Genomic DNA, 19,732 nt, shown 5'->3' on the forward strand with positions numbered 1-19,732 from the left:
ATAATTATTAAAAAAAAAAAAAAAATTATGCCAATGGTTGACCTAAAAAGGTGACCTTACTGTCAAAAAAAGTGTCCGCTTATTCAGCGGCTGGCTGAGTCGTTGCGAAATTTTCGGCCTGATTTCAAATTGAAAAAATCCTGCGTACGCCACTGATGTTGATATTAGTATACAAATATGAATCATGATACGAATTGTGATCTCAACAGTAATAGAGATTTTTTGTTGTATTCACATAATACGCGTACATATGTCAGGAACTTATATCATCAATATCAAAATGTGTGTTAGTATATCACCTTTGTGGTTGTGTCGATATATAGTTTATTGTTAAGATCAATCATTAACCAAATTGGCAACACTGAAGGACCACGTATGTTAACAATGATGTCACTGTGAAATAAGACACTAGTAGAATGTTATTCAACTACTATGGAGAAACTAGATGATTTCCTTCCACAAAACTATGTTTTCAGATGACGACTCTGAGATTATGTTCATATAGTTCATAATTAAAGATCAAGCTACCTAAATAGGCAACAAATTAAGACCGGCTCTGACTAGCCTGGATAACTAACTAACCATGACTAGTAACGTGAAATTAAGTACTTTTGTTTTCGTTACAGAAAATAATTTAGGGTAAAGCCTTCATGATTTATTTTACTAATTAAAATCAAAACCGCCTTTGACTGGCCTGGATAACTTACCAACCATGACTACTAATTTAAAATAATTACTTTTTTCATTACGGAAAATCATTTTGGGTAACGCCTTCATGATTTATTTTACTAATTTCTTTTAGGAATCAAGCTCACTCAAATTGGCAACAAATTAAAACCATCTCTGACTGGCCTACATAACTAACCATGACTAGTATTGTGAAATTAAGTACTTTTGTTTTCGTAACATAAAATTATTTAGGGTAACGCCTTCATGATTTATTTTACTAATTAAAATTAAAACCGCCTTTGACTGGCCTGGATAACTTACTAACCATGACTACTAATTTAAAATAATTACTTTTTTCATTACGGAAAATAATTTTGCGTAACGCCTTCATGATTTAGTTTACTAATTTCTTTTAGGGACCAAGCTCACCTAATCTGTCAACAAATTAAAACCGGCTCTGACTAGCCTGGATAACTAACCATGACTAGTATTGTGAAATTAAGTACTTGTTTCCGTTACAGAAAATTGTTTTTGATGACGCCTTTATAATTTGTCCTACTTAGATCTTTTAGGGATCAAGTTCACTAAAATTGGCAACAAAACCCCGCCTGGTAACAATGGTATCAGTTACAGATCGACACCCATGGACGTCACTATGGAACAAGACGCTAGCAGAGCTACCTTCAACTACTACCGAGGAACGAAATTTTCGAGTTCCACAAAGTCTTGCAATTGATGTCCATGTTCCGTCTTCGCGATTCTGAAATACCTGCGTAGAAAGAGAGAGGAACCGAATTTATGCGATTATGATTCATTTGAAACAATTGAACTCTTTATAATTTGCCAAGTGTATTGAAAATGTGTTATAATATTCTTGATGAATTTTTTAAGTTAATAAAATAGAATGAGTAAATTACTAGAATACCACTAGCATTTATAAAGCATAATCGAGAACAGGAAATGGAAGATGGAGAGAAGAATAGTTGAAATTAAAAGAGCAGAGAAAGATTATTTTTAAAAAAGGAGACTGGAAAGAGAGAGAGAGAGAGAGAACGCGATCGGAAACGTTTTATAATGTAAGTATGAACAAACCACAACAGAGAGCTATATTGCAGTATTGTTACCTCTACATAGTCGAATATGCAGCCAGGAGCCGGTTCTAACTCGAAGCTTTGAAAGGTCAGATCAATCCAGTAACCCGGATTAACTTTAATTCTGGTGATGCAGTTAATATCGGTCGGATAGTTCCCTGGGTGATTAGGAGATGTGAACGAACCCTCTGATGCAAAGATGGTCTTATTGCAAGTGACTGTCAGAGAACAAAACAGCGGAATAAACTCTATAACATTTTGTTCTTCTTTTTTTCCACAAGTCTAAGCTCAAGTAGAATCAATCCCATTTACACATCAGAACAGATCCACGATTTTTAGAAGAGAGAGCGAAAAAATCCCCCAACATTTTATTTCCCTATGCGTAATTTCGAAAATCCCGCTTTTATTTTGTACTTTTTCTTTTTAGTCCCAACAAACTATTTTAATGTTTGATTGTTTGTATGTTTTTTGGTGTTTTTGTTATCAAATATGTGATTGAATCCCCTAAATGAACTTACAAAAATGCACCCTTTTTCATATTTTCTTTAAAAGATTTTTTTTTTAAGAATGGACAAAGAAAGAGGACAAAATATACAGTTCCTCATTCTACCTTCATTATTATTGCTGTGGTAGACAAAGGAACATCCCTTCACTGCTATTATGTAAAAATGTGTATAACAGGTGAATATGCATGCATGTGACAAATGTTCTACTCATGCATTCCCCCCCCCCCCCCTCGGTTGAAGGAGGGGGGATGGCCTGTTCAAATACCGCCCCCCCCCTTGAGATTACCAAAAAAGAGAGAGAGAGAAAAAAAAAAGGAAGATGAAGAAGAAGAAAAAAAAGTGATTGTTTCTATTTCAGCATAATGCATGAGTTATTTTTGTATATATGTATAACTGTATAGCCTACACGTATACAGTATGTCATGATTATGACTATGTTATGTTATGTTATGATTATGATTTAAAAAAGATTAAACTCGTTTTAGATATTCCAACATACTATATGGAAATGTTGCAAGCATGGCAAGAGACAAGTAATTTAAGATATTTGGAGGGTTATATTGATCCAATTATTTTTAATAATCAGAATATATGTATAAATGGAAAAAGTATATTTGATAGATACTTGTTTGAAAAAGGGATTGTTCAACTGAATCACTTGGTTGAGAAAGGCCATGTTAAGTCTGTTAAATATTTTATGAACCTCGGTATGAAAGGTAATATAATTTGCTTATGATTATTGATATTTATGATGCGATACCCAGGTTATGGAAGGATGATTCAGGGTTAATAGAATTCCTCGAGGTTGATTTGATAAGCTTTAATACTTATTTCCATATTTCTAGTAAAAAATACAGTTTGTGGATGTGGGTTCAAGAACAATCTATGATTATTTTATCAAAGCACTGCAACAAACGTATGATTTGCAGGTAAGGGATGGGCAAAATGATTATGATTTTATAGATAAAGAATTAAAAGAAATATTTGTTAGACCAAGAATTACTATACTCATTAGAAAACAACGTGAATTTCAATTTAAATTATTGCATGGAGCCATATACACTAATGAGCATCTTCATAGATTTGGTTTTGTTGGTGATAATTTATGTTCGTTTTGTAAGCAGGAAATAGAAACATACAAACATTTATTTTTATCTTGTGGGAGCGTTCAAAGGATATGGCAGGCTTTAATACAACTTTTTGAGTTAGATGAAATTAAAGATTTAGAATGGCGAGATATATTTGTTGGGTTGGTAGGTAGTTCATATAGAATAAAAATGTGTAATACTATCATTTTCATGGTGAAGTATGTTACATTTATGTCAAGATCGGGGGGGGGGGTGGGGGCGAGTACTAACTTTAGAAAAAATGAAAAAAAAGCATTTTTAAGTATAGGGATGAGGAAAAGAAAAAAGCAATTAAAATGGGAAAGCTGGGATCACATTTCTTAAAGTAGGAGCAGCTTAAGATTAATTAAGATTTGTTTTCTTCTCCACCGTGAGCCTGTTAAAAGCGTAACTCTATTTTGCGGCCTGGATAACTTATTTAGTATATTTTTCTTGAGTTGGGAATGTTGGCAGACATCCACTGAGTGAGTAGTGTGTGTGTGTGGGGGGGGGGGTGGGTGGGTGAGTATGTGTGTGGGTGGGTGAGTATGTTTGTGTGATAGAGGGTGAGTATGTTTGTGTGATGGAGGGGGCAGGGAGGGGGCAGGATTGTTTCAGTAAAATTACCTCCAGATTTGTTTAAGTTTTTTTGTTGTAATATATAAGTGAATAACATTTACAATTGACATATTATGTTTAGGTACTTATACGTTTACTTTGTTGCTAAGTTATATGATACTGCAAATAAGTTTGTGTTTAATTATGTTTATGTAAAAGCATCAATATTGAACACGTTTATTTTATTCAATTGTATGTCATGGTTTGTATTACACATTTGGAGAAATAAAACAAAATTGTTAAAAAAAAAAAAAGTGTGTGTGTGTGTGGGTTCGTGTGTGTGTGTTGTGTGTTCGAGCGTGCGCGATCGCGCGCGCTTGCGTAAATTAGTGTGGGCGTGTGCTCGTGCTAGTATGTGATGGCTATCGCCGATCATCCCCCCCCCCCCCACTCCTCGGTACGGATTTACGCCCCTGGTAGCAATCATAAACCCACACTTAAGAGATGTTGCATGCTCTGCAGCCCTTTACAATGAAGTCTATAAACTGACAAATTCTTAATTTTGGGGTGAATATATTATAAGCAGAAAAGTGAAGAGCATGTAATGATTTTGAATATTCAGTAGAGGGCATTTACATGTGAAGAGTATGGTTCCAAAACATGGTACACCCAAAAAGCTTTTTCATACTCCCATTTTGTATTTTCAGTTTGAATGAAACTCGGTCTTATTTTGCCACAGTGAATTGGGATGACACTTTCTTTCAAAAAGAAAATCCAGGTTCTGCAAATTTAATGAATTATGTTAAAAAACCTGTGGATGTTGCATGTTTTGGAACAGAGCTCTTGACCTCTCCACCCATACACACAGTGACGGGACACTCTTTATCAAATACCCCATTTTATGCATGTACATGTATATATTTGATGTTATCCAAGCTGACTAATTTTGTACAGTACGACCTCTAAAGCATGTATTTACACTCTTTTACAAACAACCATCATAATGCCAGTTATCTTTGATTTTCAGCCAGCCCATAATAAATAACTTATTTCCATGAATGGACAGAGATTTGTTTAAAAACAAAAGGTCTGTTCAAAGATGACAAACAAAATTCTTCCATCAAGACATTTCTACTGTATTCAACATATTACACGAGTGTACGATGCTTATGTGTATGTCCTTAAAGTTACTCGTTAACATTGTCTCTGATTCTGAAACAAAATCCTGGATTTAGCTCATGCTGCGATGATAAGTATAAACCTTTAGGTCAGTCAGGAACCCCATGACTTTTACAAGCCGATTGCCTGTCTCATTATCAAGATATTTATGATAGGAAATCAAAATTAAATTTTCTGTTTTCCTACACAGTAAAAACGCTGCTTAAAAAAGTGATGTTCACTTACAGTTGTACACTATCTTAAACAACAGTTGAACAAATTGTAAACAATGTTGCTCGAAACGAAAGTAATTTTGTTAAACATTCGCTGTTTAAAATTTAATGACTGCTATATTTACTACACGAGAGCTTTTAGACAGTGTTGTTTACATATGACGTCATGTGTCACGTGCCAGTAAAGTGCGCGTTGGCTAAAAGCTTTGTTTCACATCATGGCCGACCAAGCTGTAGAGGTGTCGTGGATGAGTGGAAACGTCGCCGGACTGTCGACGGTTCGAGTCCCGCCGCGGTATTATGTCCTTTGGCAGCCTAGCATAGCCGGGTGATGTTGGAGCGCCTTGAGGAATTTGCACTATACGTGCGCTATATAAGAATCCAATAGTATTATTATTATTATTATTATTATTATTATTATTATTATTTAACAACAGCTCCTTTTTAAACAACTTTCTTTAAACAACCCAGTTGGTGTAAACAACCCCCACTGAACAACAGCTCCTTTTTAAACAACTTTCTTTAAACAACCCAGTTGGTGTAAACAACCCCCACTGAACAACAGCTCCGTTTTAAACAACCGTCTTTAAACAACACCGGTTGTTTAAATTGTGATTTTAAACAAGTTGTTCAAAATGTTGATCAACTAAGTGTTTAAACTTTAAACAACTCGAGTTGCTTAACATTTTAAACAACTCTTAGATCAGGTCACCCGTTAATCCAGAGTTGTTTAAACTTTTAAACAACATGTTCACTAAAATTTTAACTGTGTAACGGTTTTTATATAACTACAGTCTATTGGGAAAAACGAGTATGGTAAAACCGGTCACTCAAAGATTTTTTACTTTTTTGAGGCACTTCTTGATCATTTTGAAGCACAATTTTTTTAGGGTTTCAATATTACACCATATAACAGACACTGATAACAGGTAGGGCAGTGCATCTCAGATTTAACATTGTTAAATGATGCCTTTAAGCGAGGCATTGTTATTTACGTTCTCTCCATCCAGGGGTTCAATTGTTGCCAGTAGGATGCAATAGTAACAGTAGTGTACTCACCATGGTGAGCATAATATGTAACATGGTGCCTGGCTGGAAAACTCCCCAGGCAGTGGAAAGTGTGCGTACATTGTGTGCCGGCAAGCCTGAATCCGATGACCGGGATTGATATTTCTGTAAAGCACCTAGAGACATTAGAGATGTATTAAGTGCTGTATAAACCCAAAATACAATTGTTGATGCATGAAGTGCTGTATAAAATCAGAATACCATTGTTGATATTATCAATCCTAACATCAATCCATCATGATAGCAGTTAACCATTTGGAAACAAGTACAGGAGTGGTTCAGTAAATTTTGAACATGTCATTAAATAATGCAGATCATTGTGAGGAAGGGAATTTGTTAATACAATAAATGGCTTTGCTATAATATTTTACACTGATTGTTTTTCTGTTGATTACTTGTGTTTGGAGTTAACTTAAAGATGAAGTTGAGTTCTGGTCATGCGATTGCAGTGTGAAAGAAACGGTGTGGAATCGACCAGAAAAGGTTGATCATCTAGCATATAAGAATTTGTGTGTTTTGCAAGGTTCTGGAATCATCAAAATGATAAGAAATGTGGCCAAGTCTTGGTAAAGTTACAAACACTGTACACAGAAAGATGAATATGGGACTACACGAACATGTGGCGTAAAAATCCGACCCTGGATTTTTACGATGTTACATGACATATTTAGAATATGAAGGCATTTGAAGAGCCATGCTTTTCAGGGAACATGTCTAATTTGATGTTCTTCCACACTTGCATAATAACAATGATAACGCTCACAAATTATTTTTTACCTCTTCCCAGAACTCAACCTCTTTACAGTGACTCAGTAACATTGTTAAAAGGTTGATGAAAAAAATATGTAATTTTTGTATGAAATGTTACTTAATATATTCCTTCTACTGTAGTAACCTTCTAACATGCAAAAATTCTGGAAAAAAATTCTCCAGAAATCCCAGCTTTACGTTGATTAAGAGACTGCAATTGCTTGTATACTTCAAAAGGCTGGATGATTGGACATGTACAATGCGACGGTAAAAATGCAGGCAATTTACATTTATCCAAACAAGGAAGACCAGCTGCTACAAAAGAAAAGTGATCATTTATGCAATCAGCAATAACCTTAAAGTTTGAAGGATTGCTAGTATCAGTATTTGGAATTTCAATGGGTGAAGAGTGTTTCCTATTGTTAGTAAGGACTTTAATTAGTCCAATATTAGGCAGCCATTCTGTGCTTTCTCCAAACCAGCGCATGCGCACATGGAATCTGGTAGGGTGGTCAATACGGTGATAGTAATTATACAAATCAAGCTGTCATCAACTCATCGTTAGCTCAATCTGCAAGGACAGCGTGTTACTAATAACACTTTGTAGTTGACATGAAGGTTCAAGTCTCAGTTTATTCTTTTTATTGCCTTTATAAATAGTGATACAAGACCCTCATATAGTTATAATGAAAAATGCACCATATCATTATATGTAAATATAACAAATTTTTTATCATGGGTTATAAAGCAGCACCTTCACCTTATACTTTTTGTTTATATAAGAAAATCTTTGTTCAGATTGCTTAATTTATATTGAACTAATTAATTTGCATATTATGTTGTAAAAAATGTTCCTTTTTACAATGTATCCAAAAATATTAATATAAAGTATTACAGTCACCTTTCCCTTTTTTAAAGGAATTGGAGCACATGCTATACACTTGATTGAATGTGTACTATATTAGTTTGGATACTTATAGAAAATACTTTGAAAATATGTCTGTGTTTATAATGTATGAGACAATGTACTACATGTATGTTTATACTGTAAGAACAATTGTTTTCCAATTCATCATTTTGTATAATTATGAAGATCTGAATAAAGGCAAAAAAGCATTAAAAAAAAATTACAACTTCATCCCTTCATACTCAATTTCAACCGCGACAACGATCATTCAAATATTGTATCATCGCATATGCTTCCAAAATGTTCAGCTGAACCGAATTCATGACCCCATAACAAAGATTGTATAAACTTTAATTTGTATTAAAGTGTCATCCTTAAAGATGGAGGGGAAATGAGGTGGGGGGGGGGGGGGAACTGGAAAATAGAACAGTATTTTGGTGTAAAGCAATTACACTGCATTAAGCCTCTGCAGTAAACGAAAGAAAGAATAAACAATAACCTAGCAGACGACAGTACACTACTCAAAAGACTTAATAAAGTGTGCGCATTATTAGGCATGATTCATGCAATGCATTCTGGACAGGCGTATGAAAGATGACGTCATATTCCAAATAAGCCTTTGAGCAAACCTAGTACCTCGACACGCGATATATAGTATTCACCTTGTCTTTGTTTATGACGTAATGGTCATCATGCGCAAAGAGTGTGCGCATTGACACTGTCTTGGAAACGGTTGCGGATAAAACATTTTGCCATAATGCTACATGGAGGATGGAAGAAAAGAAAAAGGAGGAGCCGGGCAGGGATGGGATGGGGGGGGGGGGGGGGGGAGGGGCGGGAGTTTGTTATAGAGGTGAAGGGGGGAAGGAAGGACGGAGTTAGAGGTCGATAATAAGCTTCTTTTAGAAGGGAAGAGTCACCAAAAACTCGTCATCCTTTTTTTTGCTCCCCGTCTTTCCTCCAGATAAGCGTGAACACTTAAAATATTGTATGAAGCCATGTTATGTTCATGAAAATGTATGATGAAAAAAAAAGAAAAAAAGATGCAGAAACCAATAAATCAATTCAAATAAAAAAAAAAAATGCCTACAACACCCGGTATTCAAAGGCGGTCTCCCATCCAATTACTGACCAGGCCCTATGTTTCTTGACTTCGGTGATCGGACGAGAACCGGTATGTTCAGCATGGTATGGTCGTAGACAAAAGACTCGTCAATTTAAACCTATTTAAAATTAAAAAATGACGTCACCATCTGATTTCTTTCAATGGGGTGGTAGTGGTAGTTTCAGATGTTCATGATTGTTTCAAAGTGCCCGACTGGGTGAGGAAACGGATTTAGCCCGAACGCCTCTTCTCCAACTAAGAGACTGTGTCCTCTGTAGATGGAGGTCTTGTTCAACTATATTATTTGGGGTATCAATAATAGTCCAGAGCTGCACTTCTATGCCTTGTTGAGATCAGGTCCCCCTGGGGAAGAGGAATATAACAAGCTAACGTCATATTCCAAATAAGCCTTTGAGCAAACCTAGTACCTCGACACGCGATATATAGTATTCACCTTGTCTTTGTTTATGACGTAATGGTCATCATGCGCAAAGAGTGTGCGCATTGACACTGTCTTGGAAACGGTTGCGGATAAAACATTTTGCCATAATGCTACATGGAGGATGGAAGAAAAGAAAAAGGAGGAGCCGGGCAGGGATGGGATGGGGGGGGGGGGGGGGGGAGGGGCGGGAGTTTGTTATAGAGGTGAAGGGGGGAAGGAAGGACGGAGTTAGAGGTCGATAATAAGCTTCTTTTAGAAGGGAAGAGTCACCAAAAACTCGTCATCCTTTTTTTTGCTCCCCGTCTTTCCTCCAGATAAGCGTGAACACTTAAAATATTGTATGAAGCCATGTTATGTTCATGAAAATGTATGATGAAAAAAAAAGAAAAAAAGATGCAGAAACCAATAAATCAATTCAAATAAAAAAAAAAATGCCTACAACACCCGGTATTCAAAGGCGGTCTCCCATCCAATTACTGACCAGGCCCTATGTTTCTTGACTTCGGTGATCGGACGAGAACCGGTATGTTCAGCATGGTATGGTCGTAGACAAAAGACTCGTCAATTTAAACCTATTTAAAATTAAAAAATGACGTCACCATCTGATTTCTTTCAATGGGGTGGTAGTGGTAGTTTCAGATGTTCATGATTGTTTCAAAGTGCCCGACTGGGTGAGGAAACGGATTTAGCCCGAACGCCTCTTCTCCAACTAAGAGACTGTGTCCTCTGTAGATGGAGGTCTTGTTCAACTATATTATTTGGGGTATCAATAATAGTCCAGAGCTGCACTTCTATGCCTTGTTGAGATCAGGTCCCCCTGGGGAAGAGGAATATAACAAGCTAACGTCATATTCCAAATAAGCCTTTGAGCAAACCTAGTACCTCGACACGCGATATATAGTATTCACCTTGTCTTTGTTTATGACGTAATGGTCATCATGCGCAAAGAGTGTGCGCATTGACACTGTCTTGGAAACGGTTGCGGATAAAACATTTTGCCATAATGCTACATGGAGGATGGAAGAAAAGAAAAAGGAGGAGCCGGGCAGGGATGGGATGGGGGGGGGGGGGAGGGGCGGGAGTTTGTTATAGAGGTGAAGGGGGGAAGGAAGGACGGAGTTAGAGGTCGATAATAAGCTTCTTTTAGAAGGGAAGAGTCACCAAAAACTCGTCATCCTTTTTTTTGCTCCCCGTCTTTCCTCCAGATAAGCGTGAACACTTAAAATATTGTATGAAGCCATGTTATGTTCATGAAAATGTATGATGAAAAAAAAAGAAAAAAAGATGCAGAAACCAATAAATCAATTCAAATAAAAAAAAAAATGCCTACAACACCCGGTATTCAAAGGCGGTCTCCCATCCAATTACTGACCAGGCCCTATGTTTCTTGACTTCGGTGATCGGACGAGAACCGGTATGTTCAGCATGGTATGGTCGTAGACAAAAGACTCGTCAATTTAAACCTATTTAAAATTAAAAAATGACGTCACCATCTGATTTCTTTCAATGGGGTGGTAGTGGTAGTTTCAGATGTTCATGATTGTTTCAAAGTGCCCGACTGGGTGAGGAAACGGATTTAGCCCGAACGCCTCTTCTCCAACTAAGAGACTGTGTCCTCTGTAGATGGAGGTCTTGTTCAACTATATTATTTGGGGTATCAATAATAGTCCAGAGCTGCACTTCTATGCCTTGTTGAGATCAGGTCCCCCTGGGGAAGAGGAATATAACAAGCTAACGTCATATTCCAAATAAGCCTTTGAGCAAACCTAGTACCTCGACACGCGATATATAGTATTCACCTTGTCTTTGTTTATGACGTAATGGTCATCATGCGCAAAGAGTGTGCGCATTGACACTGTCTTGGAAACGGTTGCGGATAAAACATTTTGCCATAATGCTACATGGAGGATGGAAGAAAAGAAAAAGGAGGAGCCGGGCAGGGATGGGATGGGGGGGGGGGGGAGGGGGCGGGAGTTTGTTATAGAGGTGAAGGGGGGAAGGAAGGACGGAGTTAGAGGTCGATAATAAGCTTCTTTTAGAAGGGAAGAGTCACCAAAAACTCGTCATCCTTTTTTTTGCTCCCCGTCTTTCCTCCAGATAAGCGTGAACACTTAAAATATTGTATGAAGCCATGTTATGTTCATGAAAATGTATGATGAAAAAAAAAGAAAAAAAAGATGCAGAAACCAATAAATCAATTCAAATAAAAAAAAAAATGCCTACAACACCCGGTATTCAAAGGCGGTCTCCCATCCAATTACTGACCAGGCCCTATGTTTCTTGACTTCGGTGATCGGACGAGAACCGGTATGTTCAGCATGGTATGGTCGTAGACAAAAGACTCGTCAATTTAAACCTATTTAAAATTAAAAAATGACGTCACCATCTGATTTCTTTCAATGGGGTGGTAGTGGTAGTTTCAGATGTTCATGATTGTTTCAAAGTGCCCGACTGGGTGAGGAAACGGATTTAGCCCGAACGCCTCTTCTCCAACTAAGAGACTGTGTCCTCTGTAGATGGAGGTCTTGTTCAACTATATTATTTGGGGTATCAATAATAGTCCAGAGCTGCACTTCTATGCCTTGTTGAGATCAGGTCCCCCTGGGAAGAGGAATATAACAAGCTAACGTCATATTCCAAATAAGCCTTTGAGCAAACCTAGTACCTCGACACGCGATATATAGTATTCACCTTGTCTTTGTTTATGACGTAATGGTCATCATGCGCAAAGAGTGTGCGCATTGACACTGTCTTGGAAACGGTTGCGGATAAAACATTTTGCCATAATGCTACATGGAGGATGGAAGAAAAGAAAAAGGAGGAGCCGGGCAGGGATGGGATGGGGGGGGGGGGGAGGGGCGGGAGTTTGTTATAGAGGTGAAGGGGGGAAGGAAGGACGGAGTTAGAGGTCGATAATAAGCTTCTTTTAGAAGGGAAGAGTCACCAAAAACTCGTCATCCTTTTTTTTGCTCCCCGTCTTTCCTCCAGATAAGCGTGAACACTTAAAATATTGTATGAAGCCATGTTATGTTCATGAAAATGTATGATGAAAAAAAAAGAAAAAAAGATGCAGAAACCAATAAATCAATTCAAATAAAAAAAAAAATGCCTACAACACCCGGTATTCAAAGGCGGTCTCCCATCCAATTACTGACCAGGCCCTATGTTTCTTGACTTCGGTGATCGGACGAGAACCGGTATGTTCAGCATGGTATGGTCGTAGACAAAAGACTCGTCAATTTAAACCTATTTAAAATTAAAAAATGACGTCACCATCTGATTTCTTTCAATGGGGTGGTAGTGGTAGTTTCAGATGTTCATGATTGTTTCAAAGTGCCCGACTGGGTGAGGAAACGGATTTAGCCCGAACGCCTCTTCTCCAACTAAGAGACTGTGTCCTCTGTAGATGGAGGTCTTGTTCAACTATATTATTTGGGGTATCAATAATAGTCCAGAGCTGCACTTCTATGCCTTGTTGAGATCAGGTCCCCCTGGGGAAGAGGAATATAACAAGCTAACGTCATATTCCAAATAAGCCTTTGAGCAAACCTAGTACCTCGACACGCGATATATAGTATTCACCTTGTCTTTGTTTATGACGTAATGGTCATCATGCGCAAAGAGTGTGCGCATTGACACTGTCTTGGAAACGGTTGCGGATAAAACATTTTGCCATAATGCTACATGGAGGATGGAAGAAAAGAAAAAGGAGGAGCCGGGCAGGGATGGGATGGGGGGGGGGGGGGGAGGGGCGGGAGTTTGTTATAGAGGTGAAGGGGGGAAGGAAGGACGGAGTTAGAGGTCGATAATAAGCTTCTTTTAGAAGGGAAGAGTCACCAAAAACTCGTCATCCTTTTTTTTGCTCCCCGTCTTTCCTCCAGATAAGCGTGAACACTTAAAATATTGTATGAAGCCATGTTATGTTCATGAAAATGTATGATGAAAAAAAAAGAAAAAAAGATGCAGAAACCAATAAATCAATTCAAATAAAAAAAAAAATGCCTACAACACCCGGTATTCAAAGGCGGTCTCCCATCCAATTACTGACCAGGCCCTATGTTTCTTGACTTCGGTGATCGGACGAGAACCGGTATGTTCAGCATGGTATGGTCGTAGACAAAAGACTCGTCAATTTAAACCTATTTAAAATTAAAAAATGACGTCACCATCTGATTTCTTTCAATGGGGTGGTAGTGGTAGTTTCAGATGTTCATGATTGTTTCAAAGTGCCCGACTGGGTGAGGAAACGGATTTAGCCCGAACGCCTCTTCTCCAACTAAGAGACTGTGTCCTCTGTAGATGGAGGTCTTGTTCAACTATATTATTTGGGGTATCAATAATAGTCCAGAGCTGCACTTCTATGCCTTGTTGAGATCAGGTCCCCCTGGGGAAGAGGAATATAACAAGCTAACGTCATATTCCAAATAAGCCTTTGAGCAAACCTAGTACCTCGACACGCGATATATAGTATTCACCTTGTCTTTGTTTATGACGTAATGGTCATCATGCGCAAAGAGTGTGCGCATTGACACTGTCTTGGAAACGGTTGCGGATAAAACATTTTGCCATAATGCTACATGGAGGATGGAAGAAAAGAAAAAGGAGGAGCCGGGCAGGGATGGGATGGGGGGGGGGGGGGAGGGGCGGGAGTTTGTTATAGAGGTGAAGGGGGGAAGGAAGGACGGAGTTAGAGGTCGATAATAAGCTTCTTTTAGAAGGGAAGAGTCACCAAAAACTCGTCATCCTTTTTTTTGCTCCCCGTCTTTCCTCCAGATAAGCGTGAACACTTAAAATATTGTATGAAGCCATGTTATGTTCATGAAAATGTATGATGAAAAAAAAAGAAAAAAAGATGCAGAAACCAATAAATCAATTCAAATAAAAAAAAAAATGCCTACAACACCCGGTATTCAAAGGCGGTCTCCCATCCAATTACTGACCAGGCCCTATGTTTCTTGACTTCGGTGATCGGACGAGAACCGGTATGTTCAGCATGGTATGGTCGTAGACAAAAGACTCGTCAATTTAAACCTATTTAAAATTAAAAAATGACGTCACCATCTGATTTCTTTCAATGGGGTGGTAGTGGTAGTTTCAGATGTTCATGATTGTTTCAAAGTGCCCGACTGGGTGAGGAAACGGATTTAGCCCGAACGCCTCTTCTCCAACTAAGAGACTGTGTCCTCTGTAGATGGAGGTCTTGTTCAACTATATTATTTGGGGTATCAATAATAGTCCAGAGCTGCACTTCTATGCCTTGTTGAGATCAGGTCCCCCTGGGGAAGAGGAATATAACAAGCTAACGTCATATTCCAAATAAGCCTTTGAGCAAACCTAGTACCTCGACACGCGATATATAGTATTCACCTTGTCTTTGTTTATGACGTAATGGTCATCATGCGCAAAGAGTGTGCGCATTGACACTGTCTTGGAAACGGTTGCGGATAAAACATTTTGCCATAATGCTACATGGAGGATGGAAGAAAAGAAAAAGGAGGAGCCGGGCAGGGATGGGATGGGGGGGGGGGGGGGAGGGGCGGGAGTTTGTTATAGAGGTGAAGGGGGGAAGGAAGGACGGAGTTAGAGGTCGATAATAAGCTTCTTTTAGAAGGGAAGAGTCACCAAAAACTCGTCATCCTTTTTTTTGCTCCCCGTCTTTCCTCCAGATAAGCGTGAACACTTAAAATATTGTATGAAGCCATGTTATGTTCATGAAAATGTATGATGAAAAAAAAAGAAAAAAAGATGCAGAAACCAATAAATCAATTCAAATAAAAAAAAAAATGCCTACAACACCCGGTATTCAAAGGCGGTCTCCCATCCAATTACTGACCAGGCCCTATGTTTCTTGACTTCGGTGATCGGACGAGAACCGGTATGTTCAGCATGGTATGGTCGTAGACAAAAGACTCGTCAATTTAAACCTATTTAAAATTAAAAAATGACGTCACCATCTGATTTCTTTCAATGGGGTGGTAGTGGTAGTTTCAGATGTTCATGATTGTTTCAAAGTGCCCGACTGGGTGAGGAAACGGATTTAGCCCGAACGCCTCTTCTCCAACTAAGAGACTGTGTCCTCTGTAGATGGAGGTCTTGTTCAACTATATTATTTGGGGTATCAATAATAGTCCAGAGCTGCACTTCTATGCCTTGTTGAGATCAGGTCCCCCTGGGGAAGAGGAATATAACAAGCTAACGTCATATTCCAAATAAGCCTTTGAGCAAACCTAGTACCTCGACACGCGATATATAGTATTCACCTTGTCTTTGTTTATGACGTAATGGTCATCATGCGCAAAGAGTGTGCGCATTGACACTGTCTTGGAAACGGTTGCGGATAAAACATTTTGCCATAATGCTACATGGAGGATGGAAGAAAAGAAAAAGGAGGAGCCGGGCAGGGATGGGATGGGGGGGGGGGGAGGGGCGGGAGTTTGTTATAGAGGTGAAGGGGGGAAGGAAGGACGGAGTTAGAGGTCGATAATAAGCTTCTTTTAGAAGGGAAGAGTCACCAAAAACTCGTCATCCTTTTTTTTGCTCCCCGTCTTTCCTCCAGATAAGCGTGAACACTTAAAATATTGTATGAAGCCATGTTATGTTCATGAAAATGTATGATGAAAAAAAAAGAAAAAAAGATGCAGAAACCAATAAATCAATTCAAATAAAAAAAAAAATGCCTACAACACCGGTATTCAAAGGCGGTCTCCCATCCAATTACTGACCAGGCCCTATGTTTCTTGACTTCGGTGATCGGACGAGAACCGGTATGTTCAGCATGGTATGGTCGTAGACAAAAGACTCGTCAATTTAAACCTATTTAAAATTAAAAAATGACGTCACCATCTGATTTCTTTCAATGGGGTGGTAGTGGTAGTTTCAGATGTTCATGATTGTTTCAAAGTGCCCGACTGGGTGAGGAAACGGATTTAGCCCGAACGCCTCTTCTCCAACTAAGAGACTGTGTCCTCTGTAGATGGAGGTCTTGTTCAACTATATTATTTGGGGTATCAATAATAGTCCAGAGCTGCACTTCTATGCCTTGTTGAGATCAGGTCCCCTGGGGAAGAGGAATATAACAAGCTAACGTCATATTCCAAATAAGCCTTTGAGCAAACCTAGTACCTCGACACGCGATATATAGTATTCACCTTGTCTTTGTTTATGACGTAATGGTCATCATGCGCAAAGAGTGTGCGCATTGACACTGTCTTGGAAACGGTTGCGGATAAAACATTTTGCCATAATGCTACATGGAGGATGGAAGAAAAGAAAAAGGAGGAGCCGGGCAGGGATGGGATGGGGGGGGGGGAGGGGCGGGAGTTTGTTATAGAGGTGAAGGGGGGAAGGAAGGACGGAGTTAGAGGTCGATAATAAGCTTCTTTTAGAAGGGAAGAGTCACCAAAAACTCGTCATCCTTTTTTTTGCTCCCCGTCTTTCCTCCAGATAAGCGTGAACACTTAAATATTGTATGAAGCCATGTTATGTTCATGAAAATGTATGATGAAAAAAAAAGAAAAAAAGATGCAGAAACCAATAAATCAATTCAAATAAAAAAAAAAATGCCTACAACACCCGGTATTCAAAGGCGGTCTCCCATCCAATTACTGACCAGGCCCTATGTTTCTTGACTTCGGTGATCGGACGAGAACCGGTATGTTCAGCATGGTATGGTCGTAGACAAAAGACTCGTCAATTTAAACCTATTTAAAATTAAAAAATGACGTCACCATCTGATTTCTTTCAATGGGGTGGTAGTGGTAGTTTCAGATGTTCATGATTGTTTCAAAGTGCCCGACTGGTGAGGAAACGGATTTAGCCCGAACGCCTCTTCTCCAACTAAGAGACTGTGTCCTCTGTAGATGGAGGTCTTGTTCAACTATATTATTTGGGTATCAATAATAGTCCAGAGCTGCACTTCTATGCCTTGTTGAGATCAGGTCCCCCTGGGGAAGAGGAATATAACAAGCTAACGTCATATTCCAAATAAGCCTTTGAGCAAACCTAGTACCTCGACACGCGATATATAGTATTCACCTTGTCTTTGTTTATGACGTAATGGTCATCATGCGCAAAGAGTGTGCGCATTGACACTGTCTTGGAAACGGTTGCGGATAAAACATTTTGCCATAATGCTACATGGAGGATGGAAGAAAAGAAAAAGGAGGAGCCGGGCAGGGATGGGATGGGGGGGGGGGGGGGGAGGGGCGGGAGTTTGTTATAGAGGTGAAGGGGGAAGGAAGGACGGAGTTAGAGGTCGATAATAAGCTTCTTTTAGAAGGGAAGAGTCACCAAAAACTCGTCATCCTTTTTTTTTGCTCCCCGTCTTTCCTCCAGATAAGCGTGAACACTTAAAATATTGTATGAAGCCATGTTATGTTCATGAAAATGTATGATGAAAAAAAAAGAAAAAAAGATGCAGAAACCAATAAATCAATTCAAATAAAAAAAAAAATGCCTACAACACCCGGTATTCAAAGGCGGTCTCCCATCCAATTACTGACCAGGCCCTATGTTTCTTGACTTCGTGATCGGACGAGAACCGGTATGTTCAGCATGGTATGGTCGTAGACAAAAGACTCGTCAATTTAAACCTATTTAAAATTAAAAAATGACGTCACCATCTGATTTCTTTCAATGGGGTGGTAGTGGTAGTTTCAGATGTTCATGATTGTTTCAAAGTGCCCGACTGGGTGAGGAAACGGATTTAGCCCGAACGCCTCTTCTCCAACTAAGAGACTGTGTCCTCTGTAGATGGAGGTCTTGTTCAACTATATTATTTGGGGTATCAATAATAGTCCAGAGCTGCACTTCTATGCCTTGTTGAGATCAGGTCCCCCTGGGGAAGAGGAATATAACAAGCTAACGTCATATTCCAAATAAGCCTTTGAGCAAACCTAGTACCTCGACACGCGATATATAGTATTCACCTTGTCTTTGTTTATGACGTAATGGTCATCATGCGCAAAGAGTGTGCGCATTGACACTGTCTTGGAAACGGTTGCGGATAAAACATTTTGCCATAATGCTACATGGAGGATGGAAGAAAAGAAAAAGGAGGAGCCGGGCAGGGATGGGATGGGGGGGGGGGGGGGGGGGGGGGGGGGGGGGGGGGGGGGAGGGGCGGAGTTTGTTATAGAGGTGAAGGGGGAAGGAGGACGGAGTTAGAGGTCGATATAAGCTTCTTTTAGAAGGGAAGAGTCACCAAAAACTCGTCATCCTTTTTTTTGCTCCCCGTCTTTCCTCCAGATAAGCGTGAACACTTTAAATATTGTTGAAGCCATGTTATGTTCATGAAATGTATGATGAAAAAAAAAGAAAAAAAGAATGCAGAAACCAATAAATAACAATTCAAATAAAAAAAAAAATGCCTACAACACCCGGTATTCAAAGGCGGTCTCCCATCCAATTACTGACCAGGCCCTATGTTTCTTGACTTCGGTGATCGGACGAGAACCGGTATGTTCAGCATGGTATGGTCGTAGACAAAAGACTCGTCAATTTAAACCTATTTAAAATTAAAAAATGACGTCACCATCTGATTTCTTTCAATGGGGTGGTAGTGGTAGTTTCAGATGTTCATGATTGTTTCAAAAAGTGCCGACTGGGTGAGGAAACGGATTTAGCCCGAACGCCTCTTCTCCAACTAAGAGACTGTGTCCTCTGTAGATGGAGGGCTTTGTTTTCAACTAATTATTTGGGGTATCAAATAATAGTCCAGAGCTGCACTTCTATGCCTTGTTGAGATCAGGTCCCCCCTGGGGAAGAGGAATATAACAAGCTAACGTTCATATTCCAAAATAAGCCTTTTGAGCAAACCTAGTACCACCTCGACAAACGCGATATATAGTATTCACCTTGTCTTTGTTTATGACGTAATGGTCATCACATGCGCAAAGAGTGTGCGCATTGACACTGTCTTGGAAAACGGTTGCGGATAAAACATTTTGCCATAATGCTACATGGAGGATGGAAGAAAAGAAAAAGAGGAGCCGGGCAGGGATGGGATGGGGGGGGGGGGGGGAGGGGCGGGAGTTTGTTATAGAGGTGAAGGGGGGAAGGAAGGACGGAGTTAGAGGTCGATAATAAGCTTCTTTTAGAAGCGAAGGGAAGAGTCACCCAAAACTCGTCATCCTTTTTTT

General features: G+C 39.3%; 12 pseudogenes; all 12 read right to left on the minus strand.

The window, feature by feature from the left end:
• Positions 1-9,129: 9,129 nt before the first annotated feature.
• On the minus strand, positions 9,130-9,248 carry LOC115922924 (annotated as a pseudogene).
• A 777-nt stretch (positions 9,249-10,025) lies between these two features.
• Positions 10,026-10,144, minus strand: LOC115922939 (annotated as a pseudogene).
• A 772-nt stretch (positions 10,145-10,916) lies between these two features.
• Positions 10,917-11,035, minus strand: LOC115922940 (annotated as a pseudogene).
• A 774-nt stretch (positions 11,036-11,809) lies between these two features.
• LOC115922941 lies at positions 11,810-11,928 on the minus strand (annotated as a pseudogene).
• Positions 11,929-12,699: 771 nt separating this feature from the next.
• LOC115922942 lies at positions 12,700-12,818 on the minus strand (annotated as a pseudogene).
• A 774-nt stretch (positions 12,819-13,592) lies between these two features.
• On the minus strand, positions 13,593-13,711 carry LOC115922926 (annotated as a pseudogene).
• Positions 13,712-14,484: 773 nt separating this feature from the next.
• Positions 14,485-14,603, minus strand: LOC115922929 (annotated as a pseudogene).
• A 774-nt stretch (positions 14,604-15,377) lies between these two features.
• Positions 15,378-15,496, minus strand: LOC115922933 (annotated as a pseudogene).
• Positions 15,497-16,267: 771 nt separating this feature from the next.
• LOC115922937 lies at positions 16,268-16,385 on the minus strand (annotated as a pseudogene).
• Positions 16,386-17,153: 768 nt separating this feature from the next.
• On the minus strand, positions 17,154-17,272 carry LOC115922935 (annotated as a pseudogene).
• A 773-nt stretch (positions 17,273-18,045) lies between these two features.
• LOC115922938 lies at positions 18,046-18,163 on the minus strand (annotated as a pseudogene).
• A 795-nt stretch (positions 18,164-18,958) lies between these two features.
• Positions 18,959-19,077, minus strand: LOC115922936 (annotated as a pseudogene).
• Positions 19,078-19,732: the final 655 nt, after the last annotated feature.

The sequence above is a fragment of the Strongylocentrotus purpuratus genome, unplaced genomic scaffold, assembly GCF_000002235.5.
Source record: "Strongylocentrotus purpuratus isolate Spur 01 unplaced genomic scaffold, Spur_5.0 spur5_contig_826, whole genome shotgun sequence".
Lineage (NCBI taxonomy): Eukaryota > Metazoa > Echinodermata > Echinoidea > Camarodonta > Strongylocentrotidae > Strongylocentrotus > Strongylocentrotus purpuratus.